Here is a 19,628-nt window from a genome sequence, read left to right as displayed (position 1 = left end):
GAAACATTGTGATTGTAAGTCAATGAGAAAATCTCTGCTGAGTTCGACAGAAGGAAGGTTTTCTCATCAGGTTCTAGCACACGATAAAAGTTCAGAAGGTTCTTCGAGCTTCCAGACACATGGGCCAGAATTTTCAGAAGGTCTCACCCCCACCCCTAGAGCCAGATTTTCAGGTGAACTCAGCTCCCATTTGGGCAATAAACATTTTGGCCAGATTTTCAGAAAGGCTCAACACACTGAGGGCTGAGCTATTTTGAAAACAAAAGGTGGTAGAAGTTGTGGGTGCTGGTTGCTTGGCCATCTGGCCCACCATGCAGGAGTTTGAGGTTCAACATTACTTTCTCAGAATGGTAGCAACCATCTTTTATTCCCTTAAAAAGGGAGCAGGGAAACGACATATAAAAATCGGCTGTGCTTTAGAAAGTCTCTAGAAGTTGAAAGAGATCTGCCATCTCCGCCTCCCTGGAAAGTTCACAACAAGTTAAAGAAAACTGAGATTGATAAGTGGCTTGACTAACAGTGACAGGCTGGCCGAGTGGTCTAACGTGTCAAACTCAAGGCTGCGTCTTTCCATCATTTGTGTTCTGGGCTCCATATGGAGGTGGGCGTTCAAATCCCCTTCCTGACACAATCATTGCCTTCTACCTGAGAAATAGCCTCATTTCAACCTCTCCTGTAACATTACAACACCAACTGCTTTGCATTTCTATGATAGAAGTTGGAGGGAATTCAAAAGTGGTGCATTCAGGGCACCTAGTTGAGGTCACGGGTGGTCTAGTTCTAAGCTAAGGTTGTTCAGTCCTGTCTGGGAGGGTAAGCTCTGGAGAACACGGATCATCTGGAGATTTCTGAGAGGAAGCAGGAACATCTGATCCAGCCGGCGGAGGACAGCCATCTAGGATCCTAAGGAGATATTTTGACATCTAGGGACTGAGAAGTAAATCTCAGAACAGAAAGCTGAGGTGGTGCTGATGACTATTTCCTGCGGCTAAGGCTAAATGGAAGTGTGTACATCTAGGAACAAGCAATGTCAGCCACGTATACAGCAACAGCGGGATCTCAGCTAGGTCATTTTACCTCTGTATTTGTTGTGCCCACTTCATCCAGTTCTGAGGTCCCCAGTTCAAGAAGGAGGATGAAACATTTGAGAGGAGAAAGAAGAGCCATGAGAAGGATGAAAGGCTTAAAAACCCCGCCTTGCTGTGATAGTCACAAAGAGCTCAGAAAAGGTTTAGGGGATGACGATCTCACTCCCTAAGTACCTACATGGGGAACAATACTTACTAACAGGATCCTCAACCTAACAGACAAATGTATAATGTGAGCCAATGGCTGGAAGTGAAGCTAGACACATTCAGATTGGAAAGAAGGCCTCCTTTCTGACAGGGAAGGCAATTAACCATTGAAAATCTTACCCAGAGTCCTGGTGGATTCTCCATTCCTGGAAATTTTCAAATCAAAAGTGGATCTATTTTTTTTTAAATGGATCTGTTCTAGTTGAAAAGGAATTCTTCGGGGGCAGGTTTCGGGCCCGTGCTAGACAGGAGGTCAGACTGGGTGTTTACGAAGACTCCTTGTGGTTTTAAAATATGGGAAACAAACCCTTAAATGACAAACACTTTATTCTGTGAACCAAAAAGAAGTGCTTCCCCTGGCTCTTTTTCTCATTTTGTAAAGAAGGGCTTGGAATGTCAACTCTCAGTGAAGTTTTGCCTTTAAACTGAATTAGGTGAATTTTCCAGCTCTTGATCCTCTGAGTCTAAGGAAGAATCCCTGAAAAGCAGGTGAGGTTTCAGGTGAGAATTTCATAGGTTAATCTGATGCCATCCAAGAGTGAACACTTAGGTAGGGAACAAGTGAGAATTTGTTGATTGAGAAAAATTCCTGGTGAAAATAGGCAAAGCTGTGGATCTTTTTAAACATTCCAGTGAATTTACACATGAAGATACAAACAGAGAGAGAAACACACAGAGAGAAAGAGAAAATCACACACTGCACAGGCCCATGCAGGCATTAACAAAAATCAGACCCCCACACAAACCCACACAGCACACAGAGAATCGCAGAATCATAGAATCACAGATTCAGAGCAGGCTGCACATCGGGGACAGGAGGACGGTGAAGAAATTTGGCATCATGTGACTTCCAGAAGAAAAAAGGGGAACGTCCATGTACCAGCAACGCCGGTACAGGTAAGTAACCGTTTTCATGTTCTCTCCACAGGTACTAATGCGGAGAGTGGACCAGATGATACGTCTGAGGGAAGGGAGCAGAAGGAGACTGCGCCAATTGGAAGGCATGAGATGCACTGTCCTAGGGTTGGGGGTTCCACGACCACCGCTCCCAAGAGAAGGAGGCGGGTGGTGGTGGTCGGGGACTCTCTCCTCAGGGGGACTGAGTCATCTATCTGCCATCCCAACCGGGAAAACCGAGAAGTCTGCTGCTTGCCAGGAGCTAAGATTCACGATGCGATGGAGAGACTGCCGAGACTCATCCAGCCCTCGGATCGCTACGCCTTCCTGCTTCTCCACGTGGGCACCAATGATACTGCCAAGAATGACCTTGAGTGGATCACTGCGGACTACGAGGACCTGGGAAGAAGGATAAAGGAGTTTGAGGTGCAAGTGGTGTTCTCGTCCATCCTCCCCGTGGAAGGAAAAGGCCAGGGTAGAGACCGTCGAATCGTGGAAGTCAACAAATGGCTACGCAGGTGGTGTCGGAGAGAAGGCTTTGGATTCTTTGACCATGGGATAGTGTTCCAAGAAGGAGGAGTGCTAGGCAGAGACGGGCTCCACCTAACGAAGAGAGGGAAGAGCATCTTCGCAAGCAGGCTGGCTAACCTAGTGAGGAGGGCTTTAAACTAGGTTCACCAGGGGAAGGAGACCAAAGCCCTGAGGTAAGTGGGGAAGTGGGATACCGGGAGGAAGCACGAGCAGGAGTGCGTGAGAGAGGAGGGCTCCTGCCTCATACTGAGAAAGAGGGGCGATCAGCGGGTTATCTCAAGTGCCTATACATAAATGCACGAAGCCTGGGAAACAAGCAGGGAGAACTGGAAGTCCTGGCAAAGTCAAGGAATTAGGATGTGATTGGAATAACAGAGACTTGGTGGGATAACTCACATGACTGGAGTACTGTCATGGATGGATATAAACTGTTCAGGAAGGACAGGGAGGCCAGAAAAGGTGGGGGAGTTGCACTGTATGTAAGGGAGCAGTATGACTGCTCAGAGCTCCGATACGAAACTGCAGAAAAACCTGAGAGTCTCTGGATTAAGTTTAGAAGCGTGAGCAACAAGGGTGATGTCGTGGTGGGAGTCTCCTATAGACCACCGGACCAGGGGGATGAGGTGGACGAGGCTTTCTTCTGGCAACTCGCAGAAGCTACTAGATCGCACGCCCTGGTTCTCATGGGCGACTTCAATCATCCTGATATCTGCTGGGAGAGCAATACAGCGGTGCACAGACAATCCAGGAAGTTTTTGGAAACGGTAGGGGACAATTTCCTGGTGCAAGTGCTGGAGGAACCAACTAGGGGCGGAGCTCTTCTTGACCTGCTGCTCACAAACCGGGAAGAATTAGTAGGGGAAGCAAAAGTGGATGGGAACCTGGGAGGCAGTGACCATGAGATGGTCGAGTTCAGGATCCTGACACAAGGAGGAAAGGAAAGCAGCAGAATACGGACTCTGGACTTCAGAAAAGCAGACTTTGACTCCCTCAGGGAAGTGATGGGCAGGATCCCCTGGGAGAATAACATGAGGGGGAAAGGAGTCCAGGAGAGCTGGCTGTATTTTACAGAATCCTTATTGTGGTTACAGGGACAAACCATCCCGACGTGTAGAAAGAATAGTAAATATGGCAGGCGACCAGCTTGGCTTAACAGTGAAATCCTTGCTGATCTTAAATACAAAAAAGAGGCTTACAAGAGGTGGAAAATTGGACAAATGACCAGGGATGAGTATAAAAATATTGCTCGGGCATGTAGGAATGAAATCAAAAAGGCTAAATCACACCTGGAGTTGTAGCTAGCGAGAGATGTTAAGAGTAACAAGAAGGGTTTCTTCAGGTATGCTGGCAACAAGAAGAAAGCTAAGGAAAGTGTGGGCCCCTTCCTGAATGAGGGAGGCAACCTAGTGACAGAGGATGTGGAAAAAGCTAATGTACTCAATGCTTTTTTTGCCTCTGTCTTCACGAGGTCAGCTCCCAGACTACTGCACTGGGCAGCACAGCATGGGGAGGAGGTGGCCAGCCCTCTGTGGAGAAAGAAGTGGTTCGGGACTATTTAGAAAAGCTGGATGAGCACAAGTCCATGGGGCCGGATGCGTTGCATCCGAGAGTGCTAAAGGAATTGGCGGCTGTGATTGCAGAGCCATTGGCCATTATCTTTGAAAACTCATGGCGATCGGAGGAAGTCCTGGACGACTGGAAACAGGCTAATGTAGTGCCAATCTTTAAAAAAGGGAAGGAGGAGGATCCTGGGAACTACAGGCCAGTCAGCCTCACCTCAGTCCCCGGAAAAATCATGGAGCAGGTCCTCAAGGAATCAATTCTGAAGCACTTAGAGGAGAGGAAAGTGATCAGGAACAGTCAGCATGGATTCACCAAGGGAAAGTCATGCCTGACTAATCTAATTGCCTTTTATGATGAGATAACTGGTTCTGTGGATGAAGGGAAAGCAGTAGATGTGTTCTTCCTTGACTTTAGCAAAGCTTTTGACACGGTCTCCCACAGTATTCTTGTCAGCAAGTTAAAGAAGTATGAGCTGGATGGATGCACTACAAGGTGGGTAGAAAGTTGGCTAGATTGTCGGGCTCAACGGGTAGTGATCAATGGCTCCATGTCTAGTTGGCAGCCGGTATCAAGTGGAGTGCCCCAAGGGTCGGTCCTGGGGCCGGTTTTGTTCAATATCGTCATAAATGATCTGGAGGATGGTGTGGATTGCACCCTCAGCAAGTTTGCGGATGACACTAAACTGGGAGGAGAGGTAGATACGCTGGAGGGTAGGGATAGGATACAGAGGGCCCTAGACAAATTGGAGGATTGGGCCAAAAGAAATCTGATGAGGTTCAACAAGGACAAGTGCAGAGTCCTGCACTTAGGACGGAAGAATCCCAGGCACCACTACAGACTAGGGACCGAATGGCTCGGCAGCAGTTCTGCAGAGAAGGACCTAGGGGTGACAGTGGACGAGAAGCTGGAGATGAGTCAACAGTGTGCCCTTGTTGCCAAGAAGGCCAATGGCATTTTGGGCTGTATAAGTAGGGGCATTGCCAGCAGATCGAGGGACGTGATCGTTCCCCTCTATTCGACATTGGTGAGGCCTCATCTGGAGTACTGTGTCCAGTTTTGGGCCCCACACTACAAGAAGGATGTGAAGAAATTGGAGAGAGTCCAGCGAAGGGCAACAAAAATGATTAGGGGTCTGGAACACATGACTTATGAGGAGAGGCTGAGGGAACTGGGATTGTTTAGTCTACGGAAGAGAAGAATGAGGGGGGATTTGATAGCTGCTTTTAACTACCTGAAAGGTGGATCCAAAGAGGATAGATCTAGACTATTCTCAGTGATAGCAGATGACAGGACAAGGAGTAATGGTCAAGTTGCAGTGGGGGAGATTTAGGTTGGATATTAGGAAAAGCTTTTTCACTAGGAGGGTGGTGAAACACTGGAATGCGTTACCTAGGGAGGTGGTGGAATCTCCTTCCTTAGAAGTTTTTAAGGTCAGGCTTAACAAAGCCCTGGCTGGGATGATTTGGTTGGGGATTGGTCCTCCTCTTTGCAGGGGGTTGGACTAGATACCTCCTGAGGTCCCTTCCAACCCTGATATCCTAGGATTCTATGATCATTTGGCCAACAACATGCAGCAAAGCACCCAACTAAGTTGCATGAATGCTCTATAAGCCACTCCTCTATTATACAGAGACACCAGCATATCTCCCCAGCTTTCAGCCTTGCACCTCAGAAATGTACCATCTTACACGGCTCACGGCCTTCTCTTGAAAACTGTAAGCTCATTAATTAGTTCGCCACTTCATCAAATATAAAGGGGACACGCACCAGCCTTTGTCATGTGAGCAACTTTCCCAAGCACTTTGGACAAACTCAGGAGTAAGTATAAAATATTAAAATAAGTTTATTAAGTACAGAAAGTTAGATTTTAACTCAGTATAAGTGTTGGTCACAGAGGTCAAAAGTGGTTACATAACAAATGGAAACAGACTCTCAGTCTGAACTCTAATTTGAATATACTAAGCAAGAATTGGATCAAACAGCTTTTCTCACTCACTGGTTGCTCCAGGCAATGTTGAGTTCTTAATACACAGACTGAATTCCCTCTCAGCCTGGGACCAATCTCCGCAGTTCAAATTCTGAGTCTTCCAGACAATCTTCCAGGTGTTGAGATTGGGGATGAGACAGGCCATGTGGGGGTGTCTTTGACTCTCATTTATATTTTTTCTCCAGGGGCTAGGTAGATTCTTGCTGTGATGCTGGGGTTAGTTAGCCCCCAATATGGAGCAGCCGTTTGCCTCCTGCACCTTGTGGTAGGCGGGCCACAGCTCCTTCACTTTGACCCTGCACTGCAGTGTGTCCCTGTCATGGCCCCTTTCTATCATGCATCAGGAAATCTGTGTGTGCACCTCGGGAGTTACACCGCAGAAAGCTGCTTTCCTGTGCAGAAACTTGCCCATGTAGACAAGGCCGTAGAGGGCTTACAGAACATAAGAACGCAAGACTGGTCATAGACTGGGTCAGACCAAGGGTCCATCAAGCCCAGTGTGCTACCTGAGAGTGACCAGTGCCAGATGCATTGGAGGGAATGAACAGAACAGGCTTGTTGACCTGCAGGGTGAGGGTCTTTCACCTTTATATTTAACCTCATTGTTGTCAATTCCTACTTATCCTATATCTTACCACCCCTCCCCTGAGGTCTCTGGGCAAATCAGGTGTCAACACTCCTTTGACACAGACGTCTCCCAATCCAGCTGAATTGAGGCAGAATTTGGGCCAATGTCAGTTTGGAAAAGGCCCGCTTCACCCAGCAGGTTTCTCAAAGTATCCATTGCTGTGAACCGCATGTCGTGTGGATGTGTGAACCCCAAAGATAGCAAACATGAAAGAAACACAAAGCCGGTTCTGAGGTTTCCAGAGCCAGGCCTGAGGGTTAGAGAGCTGTGCTCAAAAGGAGAAGGGGCCTCAGCAGCTATAAAAATAACTGGTTGCAAAAACAAAACAAAAATTACATGAAAAAAACCAACCAAACAACAACAACCACCCAGAAAAGCTCCCATCACACGCCCATCACCATTGTAGATCTTGACATCTCCTGCCTAATGTGACACCTTTGCCCTGGGGAACTCTCTGGCTGTTCCCCTCTCACTGGGGAAAAGGTTCCACATCTTGTCTCAGGTAATTTTCCTCCCAACAGAAGATTTATTTTAAAATTTACCCAAATAAATTCCATCTGAAATAGAAATCATTCCAGTCTATACTGGGTCTCTACTCTCGTACATGCTATTTCTCTCACATGTTCCCCCACTCTCATTCCTTTGGAGTCAGGTTTTAATTGCAGGATTAGCCACCATTTGCTATTTTGTAGGAGGGGGCTAGAAGAAAACCTGAATTATACTGTAACACTGAAAGTGATCACAGAATCAGCCTCTTACGTTACACTAATAAACTTCACGTGTAATTTTCTTGTTGCTGGTAACAATTTATTCAAAGATTACAAACTATAAACCTTTAGGGCAGTTTTCTCTTAATTCCCATTTTCACCCAGTGAGCTCTGTGTGAAGTCACATTCTACCGTAACCTAGGAGCCTTCCATTTCTGAGAGTTCATTTCTCCCCGGGTCTTCTCCCAGAAGTGTGGGTGGAAGGGGTCTCACACTACGTGGGAAGGCTGCATCATGAGAAAAACCACCTGTGCTCTACTTTCACACTTTCTAATCTTTCAGAGTAGCAGGAGGCGGAGAAGTGAGACAAATGCATTAGACTCAAGAGCAAAACTAAGAGACCAAACCACAAACTCTGGACTCAGCATTCATGTATCCTGCAGTCTGAACTTGGAATCTGTTACATTCCCTCATTGGCTACCATCATTTAACCAACACGGAAGTGCTTCTTGTCCAGCAAGGCAGCCCGTTTTATGACCCATAGGCATGGGATGGCTCTGAAGGAATCAGCTGTTTCTCTCTGGATCCAAACTTTGGATCCAAATGGTAAAAGACAGTTGTTCCCAGTTTCATCACGGCATCCTTTAGAAGTGTGAGCAATGCCACTTCACTAGGGAGCAGCGTTCTAAAAACAGTTTACCTCGGCCACAGGTCACCAGAGCGTCCATCTCTGGGGTGAAAATCAACCACTCGTACCTGTCATTTCTACCTGATTTCTTGTCAAATCTTTGACCTGAGTTGTAGCAATTTTACACTTCTCTGGCGTAGAATTCTTCACCAACCACACAACAGACCAGTAGCAATAGTGAGGTATAACTCCCCCAAATATGCCCTTTTGTTTCTTTAATCTGGTGGCGCAGATTTAAATAAGGGACTAAATTCAGGTGCGGCTTAGAAACCCTGTAAGACACCAAATGTCAGGTATCTACTCAAAATAGGTGTCTTTCTGCAGCTCCATCACATTCCTTATGGATTTCATTTCCTACACATTTACAGCATCTCCCAGGAGTGAGTTGAACAGAAATGTCAATTCCATTTTTCCCATCTCTACCTAGGAAGGGATTGCATTTCCCAAATAATAGGCAACATGCACCTGATTAGGAAGGGGAGACTTCAGGAGCAACCTCCTGCAGGGCATGGGCCACAACTGCTTTGGGAGGCAAATGAATGGTGTTTTGCTTAGTTCCAAATCATTTAATAGAGAATCCTCTTCCCAGCCCCTTTGGGAAATAGTGACCTTACCAATTGAAGAAGAGGGGGATTGGGATGGCGATGGAGAATCCCTCTGATTTACCCTATGTTCTTCTGTTGTTACAGAGGGGAAAAGACATTTTTCCCTATTCCTTCCCTGTTCCTGCTCTTTGCTATACTTCAATATATTTTAAAGGGACGAAAACGGTAGTAAAAATATCTGCCTTCAGGAAAGCCTGAAGCAACAGCGCTTTGATGAACTGTGACAACTGGGAATGAAACAATATGTTCCTGGTGGGGGAACTTGATGACTAACAAGTGTTTTTAAATGGGGGAACAGTATAACCGTGATGCTCAGGGTTTGTTTAGACTAGGAAAAGTAATGGAGTTTAGGTCAGGTCAAGGGGAAAGCTAATGCCAACCACTGCACCTCGGCTGCATCTGCACAACAACTGTAGTTGTGGTTTTACACCAAGATCACTGACTTCAGCAGCCAACGCCATGTGCAGTCCTAGTGGATGTACGGCACGGGTAGTTTTCCTCAGTGTAGCTTGTTGGGAACAAACCTCTCTCCCACCCGGAGCTGATGAACATTCCTGGCTGGAGGGACACACGCTCCTTCGACTCAAAAGGAAAGGAGTTGATAGAAAAGATCACAGGACTGACCCCAAAGAAGGGTGAGCTGCAAAAGGCAGAAGCAGGCAACTCATCTGGGGGAGCTGAGTAACCACGGTGAAGATGGGGCACAGATCACTGAGAGGGAATTAGCAAATGTGATTTAAAAAAAAAAAACACACCTTTGGCCAGCCCTAGTCAAGGCATTTGTTACAGATCACTCCCATGTGGATTTTCTGATGTCTAATAAGGGTTGAGCTCTGCTTGAAGCTTTTCCCACACTCAGAGCATGTGTAGGGCCTCTCTCCTGTGTGGATTCGCTGATGTGTGATAAGGGCTGAGCTTTGATTGAAGTGTTTCCCACACTCACAGCATCCATAAGGTTTCTCACCCGTATGGATTCGCCGATGTATGATAAGGTATGAGCTCCGATTGAAGCGTTTCCCACACTCAGAGCATCCATAAGGTTTCTCACCCGTGTGGATTCTTCTATGTGTGCTCAGTACAGAGCTCTGATTAAAGCTTTTCCCGCACTCAGAGCACATGTAGGGGGTCTCTCCTGTGTGCGTTCTCTGATGTGTGATTAGGGTAGAGCTCTGATTGAAGCTTTTCCCGCACTCAGAGCATATGTAGGGTCTCTCACCGGTGTGGATTCTCTGATGTGTGCTAAGGGCTGAGCTATAACGGAAGCGTTCCCCACACTCAGAGCATGTGTAGGGTGCGTCTCCCGTGTGGATTCGCTGATGTGTGATCAGGTTTGAGCTCCGATTGAAGCTTTTCCCACACTCAGAGCATGTGTAGGGCCTCTCTCCTGTGTGGATTCGCTGATGTGTGATGAGGGCTGAGCTATCAATGAACCATTTCCCACACTTAGGGCATCCATAAGGTTTCTCACCCTTGTGGATTCGCTGATGCGCAGTAAGGGCTGAGCTATAACTGAAGCTTTTCCCACACTCAGAGCATGTGTAGGGCCTCTCTCCTGTGTGGATTCGCTGATGTGAGAGGAGGGATGAACTGTCAATGAAGTGTTTCCCACACTCAGGGCATCCATAAGGTTTCTCACCCGTGTGGATTTTCCGATGTGGAATAAGGTGTGAGCTCTGCTTGAAGTGTTTCCCACACTCAGGGCAGCCATAAGGTTTCTCATCTATGTGGATTCTCTTATGTGCAATGAGGTGTGAGCTCCGCTTGAAGCATTTCCCACACACACTGCATGCGTAAGGTTTCTCACCCGTGTGGATTCTCTGATGTGTGAGAAGGTCAGAGCTCCCTTTGAAGCTTTTCCCACACTCGAGGCATGTGTAGCGTGTTCCTTCCAAGTTCATTCTCTCACGTGTAATAAGGTCTGACTGGCTACTGAAGTTTTCCTCTGGCCTCTGCTGACTCTCACAGGCTTTTGTTTTTTCTGGGCGTGCACAGCTCCCAGAATCATTCCCTTTGGACCTTCCTGAGAACATCCCATGTGCTTCTACTCGCTCAGCATCTTCCTGCTGGGGTTCCTCCTCGTTTTCACTCACCATCCCAACATCTGATGGGAGACAGAGAGAATCCAGACGTAAGTCTCTGCCTGTGCCACAGAGAAAGGAAATCTCAGAGAGAAGAATGGAAAAAGGGATGAAGAAACCAAATTGTGTACAGGACAGATCAAACCTATCAGGAGTTGATTTTCCCTTAAACCTTCCCCAGAGGAGAGAAAGGAAGGGATCAGTTCTGGGTCCGTATCTCAGAAGAAATCTCAGGGGACAACGAGATTGGGGAGGGACCTGCTGCCAGTTGTCAGTCAGGATAGGTGGGAAGCCATGAGTGACCTCTGCCTAATGATTCCACATCTGCAGGGAACAATCCTCAACTTGGAGAGCTCACAAGGTCTTTGTAGGGCATCCCAAATGTTTCCTGTATTCATGGAGAGTTTTGGGGTTGGTTTAACCAATGCCTCACCTGTGCAGGCAGCTCTCGGGAGCACTTTTTTCTCAGAGCCATGAAGGTCTGGGACCCACGGCTCCTCCCCTCGTTCCAGCTGCGAGATCACATCAGATTCTGGAAACTGGAAACCCTGCTCAAGGCAAAGAAACCAAGGGAGGTCAGTGGAATTTGTGGGATACTTGTCTCAAAGAATATTCCATGCTTTTAAGCCCAGCTCGTTTTTAAGTAGTAACGTCCCGAGGCCGGCTTCCTTGGCTCAAAGTGCCAGGAGATGATTATTATAAATCATATTCATTACCTTAGTGCCTAAGGGCCAACTAACAGTGGGTCCTCATTGTGCTAGGCACAGTACAAACCGAGAAGCGTTGATGGCCTGTGCCCTGAAGAAGTTTCAATGTAAATAGACAAGGCAGACACAGAATGGGGGAAGGGGTAGAACCCACCAGCAGAGTGAACTCCGTGAAGGCAGAGCGACAGATCTGATCAACACAGGCCTATATCTTGAGTCTATCGGATTTAATGTTACAACTAGGGCCAGTGTTTTCCGGAAATTGTCGCTAGGGCTGCATTTTTTCCCGAAATTACTCTTCGTTTCTGGAATCACTGTTAATAACTGGAATTGCTGATCAGAGGGGGGGTGGGGCATGCATCGTCACAACCCCCCAGATTTCTCCCTGGAGACCCCCGACTCCTCCCCAGGGCACAGGCTGGCTGCGGTTGAGACTTGCTGCCAATTTCTTCCCTCCTCATACAAGTCTGGGATCAGCAGTGGGACGCCAGGCTCTCTCATCACGCTGCAGAGAGGACGGCACTCACAGCTGCTCGCGGCCGTGTCCACAGCACCTCTCCCCTGCTCATCTCCCCTGCACACAGCTGGTTCATGCCCCGTCTCTCCAGCACACAGCTGGCTCTAGGCTCTCAATGCCCAGTGTCTGGGACCCACCTCCCCACACAGCTGGCTCCTGTCCCCTCCCCCCAAGGCACTTTCAGGCTTTAAAGAATTAGATATTGCTCACGTTTCTCAATTACTCTGTTTTCATTGCCTGCAAACTCTTGCCCTAATTATGACTGTTATCTGTATATCTAAGCCAGCCCTTGAAAGCATGAATTCTTCACAGACTATGATGCCGAGAGGCGCCAGATGATACCAGGAAGGGCTGCGGGATGGGTTTCCTGTGCAAGCTGGTATCACTACGGGGTGATGAATGCCAGATCTCAAGGTTAGTTATGCAGAGCTCCACCTTTTGAAGCTTTACCCAACGCAGAAAGGGGTAGTGACGGATTTCCCCTCATTCAGGAGACTGAAGACGACAGACTTTTGGGCGATACACAGCTGAGTTTGAGCTGACTGAGGGGGGTCTTTCTGGGCTACAAATTCACAGGACCTGATAGCCACCAAGAGGTAACCGTTTAAGAAAGGTTTTAATACACTTTGGAACCAATCAGGGATTCCCATGAGGACCGCTGAGGGAATGAAGGTAAATATGCATTTGGATGCTCTTCTTGACGTTTTATGAGAATGGGAACAGGAAGGGCAGGGATATCACTGAATGCAGGATCTCAGCAGTACTAGATGTCAGGATAGCACCATATTGCAGCCCACTGGAAAACAACGCACAGTCAACCTGGGGAACTCCTTGCCAGAGGACGTTGTGAAGGCCAAGATTATAATAGGATTACAAAAAAAAAAAAAGCCACCATGAGAAATCTATCGAGGACAGGTCCGTGAATGGTTATTAGCCAGGATGGGCAGGGATGGTGTCCCTAACTTCTGTTTGTCATAAGCTGTGAATGGGTGACAGGAGATGAATCACTTCATGATTCTCTGTTCTGTTCATTCCCTCTGGGACACCTGGCACTGGTCACTGTCGGAAGACAGGACACTGGGCTAGATGCACCTTTGGTCTGTCCCAGTGTGGTCGTTCTTAAATACTAGGGAACCTAGTGAGTCCAGTGCAATGGGAGGGAGTAGGAAAATCCCTGGGTGTGGAGAACACTGGGAAATTAGAAACTATCATTCAGAAGCAACAGACTCTAAATAGTCTAGAAAAGCAGAATGTGAAAAATAACAATCGGGGTCATGTGACTTCAGGAATGAGGGACTCAAAAAACCAAGTCTGCAGAGAAGAGAGATTGTGGCTATTGCACACGGGGATGGGGGGAGCAACTCTCCAGGTCTCAAGGATTTTCACCAGCAACCTAGGCCATTTTCCCATGCACGGGTGCAATCCGGAGCCGTGAGGAGTTGCGTCATCTGTAATCCTGGGTGAGATTCAAGGTTTTGCAGCTGGAGCTCCCTTGTCTGGATACCCCCAGCCAGCATTCAAGGACGCCCCGAGTGTCTGTGTGATCAGTAACCCTGGACCAGCAGCCCTGACTCCAGCAGCCTGCTTCTTACACCCCAAGCACATCCTGGTCTGGGTGGAGAAGGCTCAGGGTTTGAGAGAAGGCCAGGGGTAGGAAGCTTCTGTTCGTTATGCTGGACCTAACCCCCCCGTTTTACTTGAGCAAACAGGAGATATTGGACACTGTGCGGTACTGCCCCTGGGCTCTGTCCCCACAGTGTTCTGCAGCAGGGGAGGTCTCTGGTCGTGTGTGGGTCACTGGGGTGATGCTGGAACAGGACAGAGCAGAGGGGGCATTGTGGGGGTGGGGTGAACCTCATCTCTTCATTTCCCCCTCCAAGAACCGAGGGGATAGGAACCCTTACCCAGCGAGGTCACATTCTCATAGGTCTCCTGCATGACGTCTCTGTAGAGGGCTCTCTGAACGGGGTCCAGCAGAGCCCCCTCTTCCCTGGTGAAATACACAGCCACCTCCTCGAAGGTCACCGGCCCCTGAAAGAGCAAGAGCCCCCCACTCAGGACCTGCTGCCCCACTCACAGCCCCACTATTCGTGGGGGAGAGGAGCCAATCAAACGGAAACTCTGGGTGGATCGCAGAGTCCCACCCCCACCCCGCTCAGAGCACCCAGGAAACACCAGGGTGAGAGACGAAGAGAGAGCCCCTCCTCTCTCCCCGCAGATCCATCACACACCTACTAGCCACAGACCGATACAGGAGATGCTGCCCCGAGTAGGGTCTAGGGAGAGATCTCTTGTAGGAAGCCCAACACCCTCCTCCTTGTCAGGAGCTGGATATGAGGCAGGGGAATCTCCCCTAAGCCTGACTGGTGGCTGCCCCCTTCATATTTCAAGGCACCCGCTGGTTAGTTGGCTCAGGCTCCAGCACTAGGAGTCTGGGCCTTTTTCCCAGCCCCATGTAGCTGGGTTATTTTCTGTTCACCAAATTGGAGCATTTCCACCTCCGAACCTCATGGGTCTCTTCCTAGAATCTAGGCCACTTATTAAACGACTCCCAGCAGGTCTGCCACCCCCTGGCCTCCTCCCTTTCTCCACCCTGTGCATTTCCTGCCCCGCTCCAACCTCCAAACCAGACGGTGCAAACCCTCCCCTCTCCGGTGTATTTGCTGTCCCTCTCCCTCCTGCAGGAACAGATCAGAACCCCCCCAGTAATCCCTACCTCAGCTGGCTCCTCTGCGGCCATGTCGCTCCCCTGACCCATGGGAGGACGGGATGAACCGGAACGAAACGTGAGCGTCGTTCTGCAGCCTGGCCGGGCGAGAAGGGCCGTTGTGGAGGTTTAGGAACGGGCATTAGTTCATTTCACATCACGCCTCCCCCAGGCTCTTTCCCTGCAGAGCGAGATCCTAGATTCTGCCGTGCTGAGAAAATGCTCAGTCTCTTCATTACAGCAGAGACCTGGCCCCTCCTGCCAGGCTAGGCCCACAGACACACTTTTACCTCCTTTCTCCCTCCCGCATCCCATAACAAAGTCCCTGAACGCAATCCTAGAAAAAAGCAGAACCAAAGGAGTCCCATGACACTGACCCCACGGCAGCCACACCCCAGCAGGAGGGACATGGGGTCAGGAACTGGGTTTTCCGCTCTCTGATCCTCGTCTTGTCCACAGGAAAGTGATTCTCCCCACAGCGCAGTAATGCAGCTGTCTGGGCAGATTAGAGAGCTGGAAATCTCTCTCGAAACTCTTTTATCCCACGGACCCTCTCAGTCTCTCCATCTCCTTTTCCCTGTGCCCTCTCCATGCCTGTCTGCTAGGAAACTCTCATTCCTGGGTTGTTTGCTGCCCCAGGGCTGGATTTGCTCCTGCAAATGGGAGGAGAAATGGGGTGGGGGGCTGTTTGTGTACAGTCATTTTATAGTCCCTCACTGCCTGCCTGGGATTTCCCCATTGCCTGCCGAGGACCCCCACCTGCCCTCCACCAGGATCTGCCAGGCCATTTGCCTGGGACCCCCTCTTCCTCCCAGCAGGACCCCCTGATGCTTTGCAGGAGGACCCCTCGCTCTGCGCCAGGGACCGCCCCACCACAGCTCTGGGCACTGGGCATGGCAATGGTCCCAGGAGCCAGCTGGGCAATCCCAGACAGAGCCCCTGGCACAGCACCAGGCAGCGTCTAACCCCCTGCCCCACTTCCCCAAGAGACCCCCCACCCCCACTGGTCTGCAGCCAACAGGCCCCCAGCGATACCCACCTCGAGGACCCAGAGCCTTAGGGCTGGGCACATCAGAACTGCCCCCCGAAACCCCAAACCCTCCAGAACCCACCAATCTGACTAGGGTCCCCCCTGCCCAGCCACCCAGAGGCCTCCCCCTACCACAATGCCCCTTCAGCTCCCGCTGCAATCTCCCCACACAGACATGCACCCCCCCAGCAACAGTGTTCCCTCGCAGTGTCTGGTAAGTGGATAGAAAGTTACCACCACCCCTTGCTGGCCAGTCACACAGGCAGGGGGAGCTCGGGGGGACGCTTCTTTAACAGGAGAAGGGAAGTCCTGGAGGGCCAAAATAAGTAAGAAATTTCCATACTCTGTCACTAGCAAATAATGGCCACCGTGCATCCACCCCAGAGTTCGCTACATCTTTTACTGCAGGAAGCCACCCCTCACGGAGACCCTTTGTCACGGGGTTTGGGATACTTCTGGACCCACGCTGCACTCAGAGGGACCTCCCCATCCCGTGCCGGCTAGAGAAAAGAAAAGGGTCCAGCCAAGTCTCCTGTCACCAGCTGGGAACCACCAATCCCCCAAACAGGGGGAGGCCTCTGGCTTTGATTTTGTATTGAATATATGGCTAGTCTCTTTTATCAGCAAACATTTTTAACAGAGAGAAAGGAGGGAACAAATGATTCTCAAAGGAGAGGGAAAGATGATCATTGTTGCGGGGGGTTAATTTCCCAACCAGGATGGAGAAGGACTCAGGGCGACAGGTTCCCCCCAAGGAAGGGGAAGTTGCTGGCATTTAGAGACATGGGGAACAGCCCCAAACCCAGGAGGATTTTTAATTGACATTTGATAATGACATAGTAAGAGGGAAACCTGAGATTTCAGATCAGTGTTCAGAAATGAAAGAGAAAGGGTGGAAATCTGAGGGATTTTGGATCCATTTATGCAAATGATAGAGAGGAAAGTGGAAAATGAGAGGGATTTTATCGCAGTCATTGATAGGAGGTAAAAGCTGAGTGTATTTCCCACCACTATTTGGTCAATGAATAGAGCGGAAATGGGCAACATTGGCAAACATTTTAGATCCATATTCAGGAATCTGAGAAAAGGTGTGAATCTGAGAGTTTCTTCGTAATTTATAATTACAGAGACAGGGAAAGCTCTCAGGGGCATATTCAATTAGAAGTAGACAACTAGAATAAAAGTGGGGCAAACTTTTTTATGAATCTTTGAGACGTACAGAGAAAACGTGTCACAAACTACGCAACTGAGAACATGGGATAAACGCCAAGACCGGGGGGGATTTGATGTGGCTATTAAATAGCTAGCTGGAAAAGGGGGACCGTTTGTCATATAAAATCCAGCCTGTCCAATACATAAACAGAAAGTGATGGTCCCCCCCACCGCCCCCATTCCCCTGGGCAGCAGGGAGCCCTCTGAGGGGCTGATTGAAGAGGGCGGGGCGGGGGGGCTGGAGGGCTCCCTGGGGGAGGGGAGGGGGCGGCAGTGGGGGATGGGCAGGTGGGGGGCAGGTGGGGGCTGGGGGCAGCGGTGCTGCAGTTGGGGGGCAACAAGTGGGACTGGGAAGCCGGGATCGGGGGCAGCCCCAGGGGGGACACGGGCCCCTCCCTTCCCCGCCCCGGCAGAGACCCGGCGTCTCCTCCCACCCCCACGCCGGGGGCAGCCAGGTTGGGGGATGGCTCCGGGCTCCAACTTCCCCCGACACCGGGACAAATCGCTGCGGATCAAACGGGGGGGGGGGGAATCCCGCCCCCCCCCACGGGAGGAGAGTTTAGATGGACATGTGAGGAGGAGGGAGAGACGGGGGGGGATCAGGGGAGACGAGAGAGCGGATCGGGGGGGGGGGAAGGGGGGAGTTTACAGCCACGTGGGAGCTACCGAGAGAGAAAAGGGGAGAACTGGGGGCATTTGTGCTGGGGGGGGGGGAGGGGCACAAACAGGGACAGGATCCAATTAACTCCGCCCCCGCCCCGAGAATTTCCTGGCTGCACAGACAGTTCAACCCCCCCGCAGAACTCCGGCTTCTCCTCCCCACCCCCCAAGGGACCCCCCCGCCGGGCCCCAGTCTCTGCCCCCCCCCAATCCCAGCCGTGCCGGGGGCAGAGAGTCACTTTCCGGCCCCCGCCCCCCCCCAGCGCTCCCCCTGACGCTGGGTCTCCCACTCACCGGGGCGGGGGCGGGCAGAGCCCGGGGCTGGTCCCAGCTGGAGAAAGCCCCCCCCCCGGCCGGGCACGGGGGGGTCAATGACGGGCCCCCCCAGCACAGACCCCGGGGGGAGCCGCAGCTGCTCCTCCGAGAGACCCGCCACGAGGCAGCGCCTGGGGGCGGGGCCTGGAGCAGACCGGGGGCGGGGCAGCGCCTGGGGGCGGGGCCTGGAGCAGACCGGGGGCGGGGCCTGGAGCAGACCGGGGGCGGGGCAGCGCCTGGGGGCGGGGCCTGGAGCAGACCGGGGGCGGGGCAGCGCCTGGGAGCGGGGCCTAGAGCAGACCGGGGCGGGGCAGCGCCTGGGGGCGGGGCCTGGAGCAGACCGGGGGCGGGGCAGCGCCTGGGGGCGGGGCCTGGAGCAGACCGGGGCGGGGCAGCGCCTGGGGGCGGGGCCTGGAGCAGACCGGGGCGGGGCAGCGCCTGGGGGCGGGGCCTGGAGCAGACCGGGGCGGGGCAGCGCCTGGGGGCGGGGCTCGGGCCCAGACCAGACGCTGCTGCCCCCGTGGGACCCGGGAGCCCGGGCTGGGCAGCTGCGGCTCCCCCTGGGGTCCCTGCTGGGGGGGGCCCGTCATTAACCCCTCCGTGCCCGGCCGGGGCGGGCTTTCTCCAGCCGGGACCCGCCCCTGGGAAGCCCCGGGCTCTGCCCGCCCCCAGCCGGAGCCCCCCGATGAGCGGGAGACCCCGGTGGGGGGGGAGCGCTGGGGGGGGCAGGAAAGTGACTCTCTGCCCCCGGCCCCGGGGAGAAGCCTCGGAGCCGCCTCAGCCCCAGCGGAGCCGCCGCAGGCTGGGGGAGAAGAGCAGAAAGTGAAGAGAGAAGGGAAAAGAGCCCCCCCGTCCCCTCTCTGCCTCCCCCCTTCCACCCCACCATCCCGTCCGGGGGCATCCCGAGGCGGGTGCAGAATATGCAGCTGTGTAGGGCACCCTGAACTCTGGGGCACCACATTGCCGCACATTTCACGGGGCCCCTGGCAGCTGCCTGCTGCAGATGTGGCCCCCCCCAGCTCCGGCAGCCAGCCCCATCCCCTGGCCAGCCCCCCGGCCCGTGGGCTGCACCCACTGCCTGGGGCAGGGCTGTCCCGAGGGGGGCGTGGGGCCCGAGACAACACCCTCCACCCTGCCTCGTCGTCCTCTGCCCCGGCCCACCCCCATCCAACCTGTCCCCCGCCAAGCCTCTTCCCCCAGCCACGGACGCAGCCCGGAGGACGGGCAGGGGGCCTGCCCCGGCAGCAGGGGTCGGGCCGGACCCCGCAGTCACCAGCAATGGTGGGACGTGGAGCGACCCGGCCCCAGCCCACTCCCCTGTGCCCTCTGCCAGCCGTCCCCCTCCGCTTCCCGCGGCTGGGGAGTGGGGGGCAGTCCTTCCCCCTCCCGCAAGGGACCCGGGCAAAAACTGGGGATTGCTTGGAGCAGGGGTTGGACTAGATGACCTCCTGAGGTCCCGTCCCACCCTGCGATTCTGTGACTGCAGCCTGAGTCCAGCACC

At 52.0% G+C, this 19,628-nt stretch overlaps 2 protein-coding genes and 1 long non-coding RNA gene across 13 annotated transcripts in view; 1 reads left to right on the top strand and 2 right to left on the bottom strand.

The window, feature by feature from the left end:
* Positions 1-19,628, bottom strand: part of LOC102943236 (zinc finger protein 883) — a 2,438,435-nt gene that overhangs the window by 310,672 nt on the left and 2,108,135 nt on the right. The gene's annotated exons all lie outside the window — the stretch shown is intronic.
* LOC119564595 (zinc finger protein 883) overlaps positions 1-19,628 on the top strand; it is a 1,467,279-nt gene that overhangs the window by 221,716 nt on the left and 1,225,935 nt on the right. The window lies entirely within an intron of this gene.
* LOC122463964 lies at positions 14,191-18,161 on the bottom strand. Its single transcript, XR_006287767.1, has 3 exons — positions 18,107-18,161; positions 14,920-15,008; positions 14,191-14,234 (listed from the first exon to the last, which is right to left on the bottom strand). It is a non-coding gene; the product is annotated as an uncharacterized LOC122463964 (long non-coding RNA).

Source organism: Chelonia mydas, chromosome 28 (genome assembly GCF_015237465.2).
Source record: "Chelonia mydas isolate rCheMyd1 chromosome 28, rCheMyd1.pri.v2, whole genome shotgun sequence".
Classification (NCBI taxonomy): domain Eukaryota; kingdom Metazoa; phylum Chordata; order Testudines; family Cheloniidae; genus Chelonia; species Chelonia mydas.
Note: the sequence above shows the minus strand (reverse complement) of the source record. Positions and strands in the feature narration are given on the sequence as shown.